The sequence below is a fragment of the Hyperolius riggenbachi genome, chromosome 1, assembly GCF_040937935.1.
Source record: "Hyperolius riggenbachi isolate aHypRig1 chromosome 1, aHypRig1.pri, whole genome shotgun sequence".
NCBI lineage: Eukaryota > Metazoa > Chordata > Amphibia > Anura > Hyperoliidae > Hyperolius > Hyperolius riggenbachi.
The window spans coordinates 302,976,955-302,991,907 of NC_090646.1; the positions used below are offsets into that span (position 1 = coordinate 302,976,955).

A 14,953-nucleotide genomic window follows, 5' to 3' on the forward strand; every position below is an offset into this window, starting at 1 on the left:
CTCTTGTTCACCCTAGTCTACTCTTGGGAACCCAGGATCCCGCTGTCTGATATTAGCCTACAGTAGGTGCACCCCCTCGAGTATAGAATCACTAAAAATTTAAACTTTTTACATATTTGATGTGTGGCCACTGGCAAGTCTCAAGCGATTTCATACTCACTATACAATTCTGTTATAGGCACCTACATTGTTGAAGATTCTGTTTGACTGTACAATTTGACATGTATACCTGTGTATATACTTTTGTCTCTCTCCAAAATTTTGAAAATAATAAAAAATTTTGAAACAGAAAAACGAAACTAAGTGACAGCGGGGGACCAGAGGATTCCAGAGCGGCGCCGAGGGCACAGGACTGCTGCAGGGGGCTGGTAATAGCCCAAGGTAAGTGTAACTCTTTACCCCCTGTTCAGTTAAGGTTCCCTTTAAGTTCCTATGGGGGTTAAAGGGGGCGGGGCTTACCCGATCATGCCTCCATGGATACATCTGGAAAGGAAAATTACCGTCAAGTATTCAATCTTCCTTCATAAATTGCCATCGCAAGCGCTGAGCGATTTATACTGTGATTTTTTAAGAGCTTTCCCTGCAATTTGAGCTTAGAAAAGCACTTTTATAAGCACTTTTGAACAGTGATGATTTTTTTCACTTCCTGACGTCAGTCAGGAAGTGAACTCTTTAACCCAGAAATGAATAAATACAATGTATTCATAGAAGCGCCCGTGAAATTGCTATACAAAGCGCTTTTTCAAGCGCTTTGCGATGTCCCTACACCTTCCATTGAACCAAAGCACTCAGAAAATGGTACCTGTATCGGGTTTACGATTTTAATACAATCGTAACGCTTACACTTGAACACTGTCATAGGAAATCATTCCTCAAGCACTTTTTGGGTGATTTGCAAAGTCACCAGTGCTTAAACAAAAAAAAAATAAAACAAACTAGTGTGAACAAGACCTAAGGGAGAATCTTTTTTGTTTACGCTTCAGACTCACTTTAAACAACGTCTGTGCTTGATTACTAAAGCATTGAAAACAAACAATAGTGATTCCAAATTATTGACCGATTTAAAGGGAACCTGAGATTTTAAAATAGGGCCCATTTATACTTACCTGGGGCTTTCTCTAGCCCCATAGGCTCCATTGGCACCCTCTTCAGCCCCTCCATTCTTGCCCTATGCCTACCGGTAATCCTGCCAAGCCACGCTCTTCCGTCCATGCACAGCTTGGCCACGCGCTCACCCGCTGACAGGAGTGTTCTGTGTCTGCGCAGGTACAGAACACTCCAGGGCACAGGAGCATGCCTGAGCTACACATGTGCAGAAACCCACCACTAGTGGTGACTGACTAGAATCAGGGCTTTTCGATCTTTTCACTAATTGTACCACTTTTATCACCTGAAATTGTACAAGTACCACCCGTGTGCCTGTGCAGTAGAGCGCACCCAATCATGCTCGACTGTTTCCACCAGAATTCAAGGGAAGAGCTGCTACTGCGTATGCGGGTATGCTGACAAGGAGATCTTTGGGTGTTTATCACTGGATCCCCTCTACTGTGGAGGAATGGGGAAGCCCCTTTAGCCCCCGAGATCCTCACTGTGCTGCCCTGCAGAATAGTTCAGACCAGCAGTAACCCGACTGACACTATGCACCATTCGCCTGGCTGTCTCTTCACCACTGCCACATGGCAGCACAGTGAAGAGCGAGCGAGGGGGGAGCTAAACTTTGTGGAGGCAAGATGGGACCAGGACAAGTGGCAGGCAAACCTGAGGTGTACCACCTGGCCAACAGCAAAGTACCACTGGTGGTACGTGTACCACAGGTTGAAAAGCCCTGGACTAGATTACCGGGAAACAGCGACAGATCAGAGGGGCCGAAGAGGTCGGCGAGGGAGCCCACAGACCTCATGGGGCTGGAGGATGCCCCAGGTAAGCATAAATAAGGCATACTTTAAGATTATTATTGTATTATTTAGTATTTATATAGCGCCGACCTCTTCTGCAGCACTGTACATAGTATATACTGTCCCTCAGAGGAGCTCACAATCTAGTCCCTACCATAGTCATTTGCCCTATGCGTATGTATCGTGTAGTGTATAGGTGGCCATACACTGGTCGATTTGCAATCAGATCGCCCAACAGATCCCTCTCCGATCGAATCGGATCAGAGATGGATCGTATGACTGCCTGTGGAGCCGCTGCACCTCCCCCCCCGCATACATTACCTGATCCAGACGGCACGAGTCCCCCGGTCTCCGCTGTCTCTTCTCCGCTCTGGGCACCAGGGCTACAGCTTCACTTTACTTCCTGCCTGGGGAAGTTTAAACAGTAGAGGGCGCTCTACTGTTTAAACTTCCTGTCGGGACAGGAAGAAGTGAAGCCTGCCGGAGCCCAGCGGGGAAGGGACAGCAGAGAGAGCCGGGAAACGCACCGGTAGAACAGGTAATGTATTGCCGCTAGCGTCGGTCATTCGAACGCCGCTATCGACGCACTCCCGACCTGCCAGCGATCCAGCGAAATCTTCCACACGGACGGCTCGACGGAAACGATTGATTTCGTACAGAAATCGATCTTTCGGTCAGCATCTGCGCAATGAGCTCACAGCAGATTCGATCACAGTGATCGAATCTGCTGTATATCGCCGGGAAAATCGTTAAGTGTATGAGCCCCCTAAAGTGAAGATCCGCGCTGCACATAAAAAAAAAAACCTGCACTCACCTGGGGCTTCTTCCAGCTCCTGGCAGTCAATCGGTGCCCTCGTAGCAGCTCCTCTCCCTCCCGGGATCCAGCAGTGAAGAACCCGACCTCGCCAGGTCGGCGTCATGGCGCGGGCCACGTGACGTCATCGGGTCTCTACTGCGCAGGCGCAGTAGTGACCCGATGACGTCACTACACCACGTGACAACCCCCCCGCGGAGCGCACAGAAGCCGACCTGGCGAGGTCGGCTTCTTCACCGCTGGACGCCGGGAGGGAAAGAAGCTGCGGCGAGGGCACCGATCGACTGCCAGGAGCTGGAAGAAGCCCCAGGTGAGTGCAGCTTTTTTATGTGCAGCATTGTAGTCTAGGGCCAATTTTAGGGAGAAGCCAATTTACTTATCTGTGTGTTTTTTGGTTGTGGGGAGGAAACCGGAGTGCCTGGAGGAAACCCACACAGACACAGGGAGAACATACAAACTCCTTGCAGATGTTGACCTGGCTGGAATGCGAACCGGGGACCCAGCACTGCAAGGCAAAAGCGCTAACCACTACGCCACCGTGCTGCCCACACAAGATCCAGTACTATATGGGCTTGAGTATGAACACTTCTGATATAGTAGACCACTTTGCCCGGTCCCTCGACATTACTATAAAGGGATTTTACTGAATTATAACATAACCGAGTGCAAAGCACAATTATTATTTCCCAAAGAACCAGATTTGGGTATACCCATATACTAGAAAATACAATCAAAGACATTTAAAGGGAACCTAAGAAAAAAAAAGAAATACAAACGAACAATACCTACGGCACTTGCATTGTTACTTTGTAATGCACCCGTGAAAATAAAGGCAATGGCACAAACAGCCCCGGAACGAACAGAATAAATAAATACATAAAATGTATGCATGTAATCACTAGGGATACACAGGAAACCCTACTACCTCAACGAGACCATTAAAATGATCAAGTGCAGTGCAAAGGTTACCATCGGTAGATTGCAGCTAGGACTACGTGTAATGAGCAGATGGGTCTTACCAAGTCGCTCTGTCGCAACCCACAGCAGCGCCCGTATAAATCTGAGTGGCAACATTCAGAGAAAGAGATGAAGCTAAACAATAAAATGCACAACGTTATCACTTCCTATTGTAACAATTATCGCAACAGGCCGCGGCGCAATCTTAACTAGCGGCCTAGCGGAGCGGAGCGTAGCTACGAACACACCATCCGAGCTCACGTTAATTCCATCAATCATGTGTAATCAACTCGTGCTAGGCAATCTTACCGTTATGAGCCTTCCGCTCTAATCAGACAAGCAAGCGGCAAAAAAAACCCCACCACTGAACGTTCCTGGTGCAGAAAGACCAAGCCTTGACGTCACACAATAGAAAAAGTCAACATGGCGGATTCCGGAAGAGCATGCGCACACTCCACGCTTTCATTTAACCGTCTAAAAAACCGCGTGTCTCAGAGCTCGCGACACTTGACTACAACGCACGTTTTTGTCTGGAAAGGGTTGAAAATTGTTCTCTCTCCTAGTCTAATCCAGCGCCCTCTACCTTGGCTTGGACTGGCTAGAAGCAGCGAGCAGCTGTAATGTAATGCGGCCTAGTCTAAGGTATAGCTGAAGGATGTAACACGACCATCAGCGAGTACAATTCTGGGAGGTAGCTATAAAAGTAGAGACTACTGCACGTCTCAAACCTCTGTTGGAGAGATAGTACCTGTTTTGAATAAAAAATCCCCGCGTCTTCAGTTATCTCTCTTGTAATATCTCATAAAAGTGAGTACACCTCTTAATTTTGAGGGACTTGCAGTGATATACAATAATGCAATAATATTTGTAATGCACTTTTCTCCCATAGGATACAAAACGCATAGTTATAGGACAACTAAACTGAGGGCTCTATTCATAAAAAATTTGTGGCGAAAAAACTCCTGGAGGGAAAATACCGCAGCAGTATTTTAGACTTCTGGGTGGTAATTCATAAAAATATTGCCAGCTGCGATGCAAGTGCGGAGATCTCCCGCTGAAGGCTGGCGGTAAGCTGTCGGAAGGCATGCGGAAACACTTCAGCCGGCAGAGTCCCTCTGTGCACTGCTCTCTCTGGGAGGTCTGTCCCATTCACTTGTATGTAATCCGCAAAATCAGAGGAAGCGGTATTTCCCGTCCACATACCGCTTCCTCTAAACTTTATGAATGGCCATTTTGTTACTTTTTTCTAGATAAATCTAGAAAAACACTGCAGAAGGCGGAAATTTCTCGCTCTGCTGGGGGATTGTAGATTTTCATGCGGGAACAGCTTTTATGAATGCCTACTTTGCTAAATGGACGGGAAAATCCGCTGTTTTGAGCAGAAAACTTGCGGTAACCTTTTATGAATAGAGCCCTGAGTGGGAAATGGAGGCTGCATTTTTATTTCCTTTGAGGAATACCAGTTGCCTGGCAGTCCTGCTGATCCCCTGCCTCTAATACGTTTAGCAATAGCCCCTGAGGACCCGTTTCCACTATTGCGAATTTGCATGCATTTCCTGCAAGCGAATTCGCATAGGCAATACAAGTGGATGGGGCTGTTTCCACTTGTCATGATTTCTTTGCAATTTTGTGTGCAGGAAAAATCTGCATGGCAGAGCCATCAGAATTTGCTCGCCGCACACCGCTAGGCGGTTTGCCTACCATGTATTTAATAGAAAATTTGCATACGATTTCACATAAAACCAATGTAAACCACACAGGCACTTACATGGTTAAATTCGCATACATACAAACATGCAAAATCGTATGCAAATTTGTGGTAAAAATCGCATACAAACGCTAACGAATTCGCATCCGCAGGCACATTTGTTACCGCGGTTTCCGCAACGATTCCGCACCGCACAAGTGGAAACGGGCCCTGAACAAGCATGTAGCAGATCAGGTGTTTCTAGCATATCAGATCTGACTAGATTCGACCGCATGCTTGTTTCTGGTGTGATTCTGACACTACTGCTTCCAATCGGACCACCAGAGTTGCCAGGCAACTGGGATTGTTTAAAAGGAAATAAATAAGGCAGCCACCATGTGCTTCTCACTTCAGTTGTCCTTTATGTCTCAGATTTAAGGCAAGGTTGCAAGCTGGACTTTGTTACAGCGGAAATAGTCAGGTGTTCATAAATGCCAGACTAAAGACGTGGGTTTTCAGTTTGGACTTAAAGAGAACCCGACTTGGGATTTAATAATGTTAGTAGGGCACAGAGGCTGGTTGTGGAGGGAAGGGACACGGGCAGGGAGCGGCGCTGAATGGCACCACAAAGGTAAACAACGTTCTAGCTAGCACGGCGGTTTTTGTTACGGGGACAGCAGAGCGCAGGGGGGGCCTGGGGGCACACTATACGGCAACAGAGGCTGGTGATAGTATGCACAACCAGCCTTTGTGCCCTACTAACATTATTAAATCCCACCTCGGGTTCTCTTTAAAGGGACCCTGAGCAGTAGCCCTTGAAATGCATTTAAGCATACCCACATATAGGGGCGTGGCCAAGATGGCGAGCTTCACGCACAGTGAAGAGCTCTGTCGCCCGGTTTTCAAAAACCCGCATAGCTGCAAGGCTGCTCCTACCTGAAAACCCTTCTGCCAACTCCCTTCCAGTTGCTGATCCCTTTGGCTGAACGCTGGAGTGGTACAACCTGCCAACGCTTGATACGGAGGAGTCTGTGCCTCCGCTCCCAAGCAGGCAGGAGTCTGCCGACCCTGTCAGGCCGCACCGTGGGGTAGAGAAATACTTTCCACATAAAAAAGACACGATGTCTCAACGAACGAATAGGGCTTGAAGGACAAAGTAAAAAATAAAGACAAAGCTGAGAATACATGGGAGTAGCAATCACCCCTGCGACCCCTGCCATCGCAGGGGGGCCCAGAGGTTTTGGGGGCCCCTTCTCCTCCCCAACCGCAAGTACAGCCAATTAGCAAAGAAACCTCCCCCATTTGCTCAGAAAAAGCTGTGTGCAGAAGTGTGTGTAATTTTTTTTCCTGTTTCCAGACGCTGCATCACAGCAGAACACTTTCTGCTGCCATTCGCCGGCTCCCGATCACGTGAGGTTCAAAGCAAAAAGGAGACCTGCCCCAGCCACTGAATCCCTTTGAGATACTGGAAGCAATTAAACATTGCCAGACTACCCTGAGGCTGCTTTCACAGTAAGACGTTACGGAGCCCAACTCACAGTAATGAAAAATCAATGGGCTGTTCACAGTGCCCACGTTGCGTTACACTGTAACGCTGCACGTTATTTAAAAGTGTAGCATGCTGTGCGTTCTGGTTAGACTGTTTGCACATGCTCAGTATTGTGTTTTTTTTGAGGAGGAGGGGAGAGTCCGCTATTGTTAGCCACATGGCTAATTAACCACTTGCCGACCGCCAACAGCACATTGGCGGCTGCAAAGTGGACGCCTTAAGGACCGCCGAATGCAGAAACGCGGCGGCTTAAGGCGTGTCTAGCGGGAGATCGCGTCACTAATGACGCAATCTGCCGCCGGCAATTGGTCCCGCCCACCTAGCGCCGTAACCCGCCAGCCAATTAGCAGTGCTGGCGGGTTTTAAAAACGGCGATCCGGCCAATCAAAGGCGTATAATACACTTTGTTTATGAAACAAAGTGTATTATACAGGCTGCCTCCTCCTCATCCGGTCTCTTCGCCGTGTGACCATCGGAGGAGGAGGCAGCCCTATCAGTAAGCACCACAACACCCGTTTTTCCACCCACAGACCCCCCGATCGCCCACCCCAGCCCTCAGGACCCCCCGACCACCCATAAACACCCCAGTGTGCACCCAAGCACCCCCCATAAACCCATCAATCACCCCCTGCCACTATCTGCCGACGCTAGTTTGTGTATTAGGTCCCTAACTGCCCCCTAGGGTCCACTGATCACCCCCCCTACCCTCAGATCCCCCCAGACCACCCCCCTGTATACTGTATACATTTGTATACAGTATCTGACTCACTGATCACCTGTCTGTCACCCCTTGTCACCACCACCCATCAGAGCAGACCCTAAACTGTCCCTTGGGGGCACTTGATCACCCACCCAGACCCTCAGATTGCCCTCAAACCCCCCTCCTGATAACCTCCCCAGTGCATTGTTTACATCCATTCTCGCTTGTAATCACTAACTGATCTCCCATATGTCACCCCCCTGTGTCTGCCACCCATCAGATCAGGACCCAATCTGCCCTGTTCGGGCACCTAATCAACCCCCCTCACTCTCAGACATCCCCCCCCCCCCCCCGATCACCTTCCCACTGCATTGTATTTGATTGTGCTGTCATTGTATTTGATTGTGCTGTCATTGTATTTGATTGTACTGTCATTGTATTTGATTGTGCTGTCATTGTATTTGATTGACCCCTGAACGGCTTTGATTGACCCCTGATTGGCTTTGATCGACCCATGATCGGCTTTGATTGTCCCGTGATTTGAGTGCCCCGTGATTGGCTGTGATTGCCCTGTGATTGGCTTTGATTGGCCTGTGATTGGCTTTGATTTCTCATGATTGGCTTTGATTGTCCCGTGATCGTTTCTGATTTCCTCTGATCCCCCACTCGCCAGCCCCCCCCCCCCCCCCACCCCAGATCACCCCCCCCCCCCCCCGTCACTATCCTGGTGATCTAAAAACAGTGATCAGTGAAAACTGTCACTTTTTTTTGTATCACTAGTGTTGGCAGTTAGGCCAGTTAGCTAGGCCCCTTTGTTAGTGTCAGTTAGTGCTCAGCCCACTGCACCACAGTCACTAATTAGCGTCATCACTGTCGCTAATCAGAATTGGTACTATATAGTATCTGTAAGTGATCGTTACTGATCACAGTCAGTTCTATATTAGGGTCACTAGGATCCACAAAAATTGCAGTGTTTGCCCGATCAGGCCTGATCGTTCGCTTGCACTTGCGTTCAGCCCGCCCCACCGCAGTGACAGAATTTTTTTTTTCTGATCACTGCAAAAAACACTGAACACTAGCTGTGGCACTGTAAACATCAGTTTTGATTTTTTTTTTAATCAAAACTCAGTGACCACAGCTTTCTACCTCCCAAATACTCCATTTCGCTAGGTAGGTGCTCTTTTTTTCTGGGTAGTCTCAGAGGAATACCCCCTAAATTTAGCAGTCGGCCATGTCAAGAAAGGGGTATTCCAATGATGAGGTGCTCAGGTACATGACCCAGTCGGATGAGGACGATTGGGACGAACCATTCGACGAATCATCTGGGTCAGAGTTTGTACCTGAATTGAGCAGTGGCTCACTGACTGATAGCGATGACGAGGTTGAGGTCCCGGCTACAGCCAGGGCAAGATCAGCCTCAAGGGCAGCAGAGTGGTGTTAGTGCTGGTCTGATTTTTCATGGTGAGGCAGGCACCAGCAGCACAGCATCTCCTGGACCTAGCACTAGTGCTTCCTTATACCCTGGTGAAGTGGCGAGCACCAGCATGGAAGTTGAAACTGGTGCGGTGGCACGTGCAGTAACACCCCAGTCGCAGCCACCAAGTAAACGGGCCCGTACTACCCCTAGTGTACCAGAGGTGCTGGCAAATCCCAATTGGCAATCCCCTGATACCGCCGCACCTGTACTGCCCCCTTTCACCGCCCAGTCTGGAGTCCAGGTGGAGACAGATAATCTAGGATCGCCCCTAGACTTTTTTTTATCTGTTCATCACCCAGGATCTCTTAGACTTAATTGGGGCAGAGACCAACAGTAAAGCCACACAATATTTAACCGCCCTTTCCGGATGTCTTTCTTGCCCAGCCATTTCGGTGGAAACCAGTCCAAGTTTCCAAACTTAAAACTTTTTGGGGCCTTCTCCTACACATGGGACTAACCAAACAGAATGTGTTGCGGTCTTATTGGTCTATGGACCCAATACAGCACGTTCCCTTGTACTCTGCTGCCATGTCCAGGACACGATTTGAGAACATCCTGCGCTTCCTGCACTTCAATGATGACGAAACCTGTCATCAAAGTGACCACCCTGCTTATGACCGGCTCCACAAAATTCGGCCCCTCATAGACCACCTGTCATCCAGATTTGCAGATGCTTATACCCCTGAACAGCAAATCTCCGTAGATGAGTCCCTCATTCGTTATACCGGGCGCCTTGGCATCAAACAGTACATCCCAAGCAAGCGCGCCCGGTATGGGGTGAAACTGTATAAGCTCTGTGAAAGGGCCACAGACTATACATCTTATTTTAGGGTCTATGAGGGAAAAGACTCAAAACTGGAGCCGGTCAGATGCCCTGACTACCTGGGGAGCAGTGGAAAGGTTGTGTGGGACTTGGCGTCACCCTTGTTCCAGAAGGGGTACCATCTTTATGTGGACAATTACTACTCAAGTGTGGCCCTCTATCAGCACTTAAAGTTAGAAGGAATCCGATGCTGTGGCACCGTGCGGCCTAGTCGCCGGGGCCTCCCCCAACGGCTCATTACCACCAGACTTCAACGGGGGCAGAGGGCTGCCTTGAGTGCTGACGACCTGCTTGCGGTGAAATGGAAGGACAAGAGGGCCGTTTACTTTCTGTCCACCATTCACGCAGACACGACAGTACAAATTGAACGGCGAACCCAGGTCACTGAAAAACCCCTTGTCATCCACGACTATAATACTAACATGGGAGGGGTGGACTTCAATGACCAGAGGTTAGCGCCCTATTTACTTGCCCGTAAAACAAGACGCTGGTATAAAAAAGTGTATTTTTATCTAATTCAATTGGCAGTTTACAACAGCTTTGTTCTCTACAGTAAGGTTGGGAGAACTGGATCGTTTCTTCAATTTCTGAGACAGATCATCACGGAACTCCTGTATCCAGGAGGTGTCTGGGCCCAACCCCAAGATGCAACTAGCCGGCTGCATGGAAGGCATTACGCCTATCCGCTTCGGAGTACCCCAGGTCAACGCACCCGAAGAAAACGTTGTCGTGTCTGCAGCAGGGCTGGAACAAGGTGTGACACCAGTTTTTATTGTACCCGTTGTCCTGACCAGCCTGGCCTATGCGTAGGGGAGTGTTTTGAGAGGTACCACGAGCAGGTACACTATTAGAGAGTAGGGAACTGCAGAAACAGCGGTAGGCACACAAAGGTCTCAGTGCTATTTCACACTGCTGCGATGCGTTAGGGCAAAATGCCTAGCAAAAGTCACACTTTGCGGTCCCCCCCTACGCCGGAAGTGCTTGACTTAACGCTAGTGCATGCCTACGTTACTGCGTGGCTTCTGCGGCAATTTCGGTCGGCCCGGAAGTCATGTTAGTCTATGGCGACGCAGTTCATTACTAGGCCGAATGCTACTCTTGTGGTATTCCCTGAAGGTCTGTTTTGGACGATACGGTGCGACGGGCTCGACCCACCGGATATGTCAATATGCAGTGTGAAACCAAACATCGGGTTTCCAGAGACCCTAATACACAGGGCTGCCAGATACCTCTCCTTTCACTTGGGACAAAATGGGGAATGTACTTAGCCACAACTCTGTGCGATTTGCACTTCGCACATTGTCCCATGGGGGAGGAGAGGTTTGTCCTCGGGAGGTAAGTTTTAAAAAAAAAAAACAGGTAAGCAAAAAAGTTAATGTTTGGTTTGCAATGTTAAGGTTTTGATTAAAAAAGTTCAGTTTATTAATGTTAATGAAGTAATTGCTTTGCTGCTTGCTTGTTTTTTGGGGGTTTTTTTGTATTTTTTTTTCTCTTTTTCCATCCATTAACCTTCCAGGTGGACCGAGCGAACGACTAACCAGCTGCAGCACTGATGGTGCATCCTGACAGAACATTGCGCGTTTTTGTCAGGTTAAACAAAATTGGTGCATGCAGCGCTGCAGGACGAGATTTCTCCTCCGCAGTCAAAAAAATACGTTTGCAGAAGCATATGGGCCGAGGAGCGGTGTTGGGGTTCATATGCTTTGGCAAGCACTTTGTATCAAAAAAGAACTCTGGCAATGATTTGTTCATCCACATCCATCGGTGTGAATGGATAAATCGGGTTTGCCAGGGCATACGAGCTGAGTGGGTTTGGACGTTTTTGGGTGGCAGTTCCTATGTCCTGGCAGACGCCTTCCCTTTTTTTTCACATTTTTTTGGCAGATATTTTTTCATCCACATTGATTGATTGATTGACGTTCATTTTTCCTTTCAGCCCAGAGTGCATTACCCGTATGCCCAATGTAAGGAGTATAGCAGAAACTCCTAATACTGGCCATACATGTAATGATTGCAGAGACCCTAAAATGCCAGGACAGACCCCACGAATAATGCCATTTTGGAAAGAGGACACCCCAAAGTATTCCGTGAGGTACATGGTGAGTTCATAGAAGATTTTATTTTTTGTCACAAGTTAGCAGAAATTGTTTTGTTTTGTTTTCTTGCACAAAATGTCATATTCCGCTAACTTGTGACAAAAAATAAAATTTTCTATAAACTCACCATGGCCGTCATGGAATACCTTAGCATGTATTCTTTCCAAAATGGGGGCATTTGTGGGGTTTGTTAACTGTCCTGGCAAGTGGGAGGGGGGGGGGGTGCTAAATTGTAAGCACCCCTGTAAAGCCTGAAGGTGCTCATTGGACTTTGGGCCCCTTAGCACAGTTAGGGTGCAAAAAAGTGCCACACATGTGGTATTGTCGTACTCAGGAGAAGTAGTATAATGTGTTTTGTGGTGTATTTTTATATATACCCATGCTGGGTGGGAGAAATATCTCTGTAAAGGACAATTTGTTGCTTTTTTTTTTTTTTTTACACACAATTATCCATTTACAGAGATATTTCTCCCACCCAGCATGGGTATGTGTACAAATCCCCCCTAAAACACATTATAATACTTCTCTCGAGTACGGCGATACCACATGTGTGGCACTTTTTTGCACCCTAAATGCGCTAAGGGGCCCAACGTCCAATGAGTACCTTTAGGATTTTACAGGTCATTTTTGAGACATTTGTTTTCAAGACTACTGCTCACGGTTTAGGGCCCCTAAAATCCCAGGGCAGTATAGGAACCCCACAAATGACCCCATTTTAGAAAGAAGACACCCTAAGGTATTCTGTTAGGAGTATGGTGAGTTCATAGAAGATTTTATTTTTTGTCACAAGTTAGCGGAAAATGACACTTTGTGAAAAAAAACAATAAAAATCAATTTCCGCTAACTTGTGACAAAAAACAAAATCTTCTATGAACTCACCATACTACTAACGGAATACCTTGGGGTGTCTTCTTTCTAAAATGGGGTCATTTGTGGGGTTCCTATACTGCCCTGGCATTTTAGGGGCCCTAAACTGTGAGGAGTAGTCTTGAAAACAAATGTCTGAAAAGGACCTGTGAAATCCTAAAGGTACTCATTGGACTTTGGGCCCCTTAGAGTAGTTAGGGTCCAAAAAAGTGCCACACATGTGGTATCGCCGTACTCGGGAGAAGTAGTATAATGTGTTTTGGGGTGTATTTTTACACATACCCATGCTGTGTGGGAGCAATATCTCTGTAAAGGACAATTTTTTGCTTTTTTTTTTTTTACACACAATTGTCCATTTACAGAGATAGTGGAAAATGATTTTTATTGGTTTTTCTTTTACAAAGTGTCATTTTCCGCTAACTTGTGACCAAAAATAAAATCTTATATGAACTCACTATACTCCTAACGGAATACCTTGGGGTGTCTTCTTTCTAAAATGGGGTAATTTGTGGGGTTCCTATACTGCCCTGGCATTTTAGGGGCCCTAAACTGTGAGGAGTAGTCTTGAAAACAAATGTCTGAAAATGACCTGTGAAATCCTAAAGGTACTCATTGGACTTTGGGTCCCTTAGCGCAGTTAGGGTGCAAGAAGTGCCACAGATGTGGTATCGCCGCACTCGGGAGAAGTAGTATAATGTGTTTTGGGGTGTATTTTTACACATACCCATGCTGGGTGGGAGAAATATCACTGTAAATGACAATGTTTTGATTTTTTTACACAGAATTGTCCATTTACAGAGATATTTCTCCCACCCAGCATGGGTATATGTAAAAATATACCCCTAAACACAATAAACTACTTCTCCCGAGTGCGGCGATACCACATGTGTGGCACTTTTTTACACCCTAACTGCGCTAAGGGGCCCAAAGTCCAATGAATACCTTTAGGATTTCAAGGGTCATTTTGAGACATTTGTTTTCAAGACTACTCCTCACGGTTTAGGGCCTCTAAAATGCCAGGGCAGTATAGGAACCCCACAAATGCCGACATTTTAGAAAGAAAACACCCCAAGGTATTCTGTTAGGAGTACGGTGAGTTCATAGAAGATTTTATTTTTTGTCACAAGTTAGCGGAAAATGTTTTTTATATGTTTTTTTTTACAAATTGTCATTTTCCGTTAACTTGTGACCAAAAATTAAATCTTCTATGAACTCACCATACTCCTAACGGAATACCTTGGGGTGTCTTCTTTCTAAAAGGGGGTCATTTGTGGGGTTCCTATACTGCCCTGGCATTTTAGGGGCCCTAAACCGTGAGGAGTAGTCTTGAAAACAAATGTCTGAAAATGACCTGTGAAATCCTAAAGGTACTCATTGGACTTTGGGCCCCTTAGCGCAGTTAGGCTGCAAAAAAGTGCCACACATGTGGTATCGCCGTACTCGGGAGAAGTAGTATAATGTGTTTTGGGGTGTATTTTTACACATACCCATGCTGGGTGGGAGAAATATCACTGTAAATGACAATGTTTTGATTTTTTACACAGAATTGTCCATTTACAGAGATATTTCTCCCACCCAGCATGGGTATGTGTAAAAATACACCCCAAAACACATTATACTACTTCTGAGTACGGCAATACCACATGTGTGGCACTTTGTTGCACCCTAACTGCGCTAAGGGGCCCAACGTCCAATGAATACCTTTAGGATTTTACAGGTCATTTTTGAGACATTTGTTTTCAAGACTACTGCTCACGGTTTAGGGCCCCTAAAATGCCAGGGCAGTGTAGGAACTCCACAAGTGACCCCATTTTAGAAAGAAGACACCCCAAGGTATTCTGTTAGGAGCATGGTGAGTTCATAGAAGATTTTATTTTTTGTCACAAGTTAGCGGAAAATGACACTTTGTAAAAATAAAACAAAAATCATTTTCCGCTAACTTGTGACAAAAAATGAAATATTCTATGAACTCACCATACTCCTAATGAAGTACCTTGGGGTGTCTTCTTTCTAAAATTGGGTCACTTGTGGGGTTCCTATACTGCCCTGGCATTTTAGGGGTCCTAAACCGTGAGTAGTAGTCTTGAA

General features: G+C 46.9%; 1 protein-coding gene and 1 long non-coding RNA gene across 3 annotated transcripts in view; one reads left to right on the plus strand and one right to left on the minus strand.

Annotated features, from left to right (window-relative positions):
- Positions 1 to 4,108, minus strand: part of ELAVL1 (ELAV like RNA binding protein 1) — a 165,350-nt gene extending 161,242 nt beyond the window's left edge. For both annotated transcript variants that reach the window (XM_068233799.1, XM_068233798.1), the window contains exon 1: positions 3,976 to 4,108. The gene's annotated coding sequence lies outside the window, so the exon portion shown is untranslated. The remainder of the gene's footprint in view (positions 1 to 3,975) is intronic.
- The window catches only part of LOC137509023 (uncharacterized), a 140,395-nt gene continuing 129,334 nt past the window's right edge, over positions 3,893 to 14,953 (plus strand). The window contains exon 1 of the long non-coding RNA XR_011020486.1: positions 3,893 to 4,473. This is a non-coding gene — a long non-coding RNA (uncharacterized lncRNA). The remainder of the gene's footprint in view (positions 4,474 to 14,953) is intronic.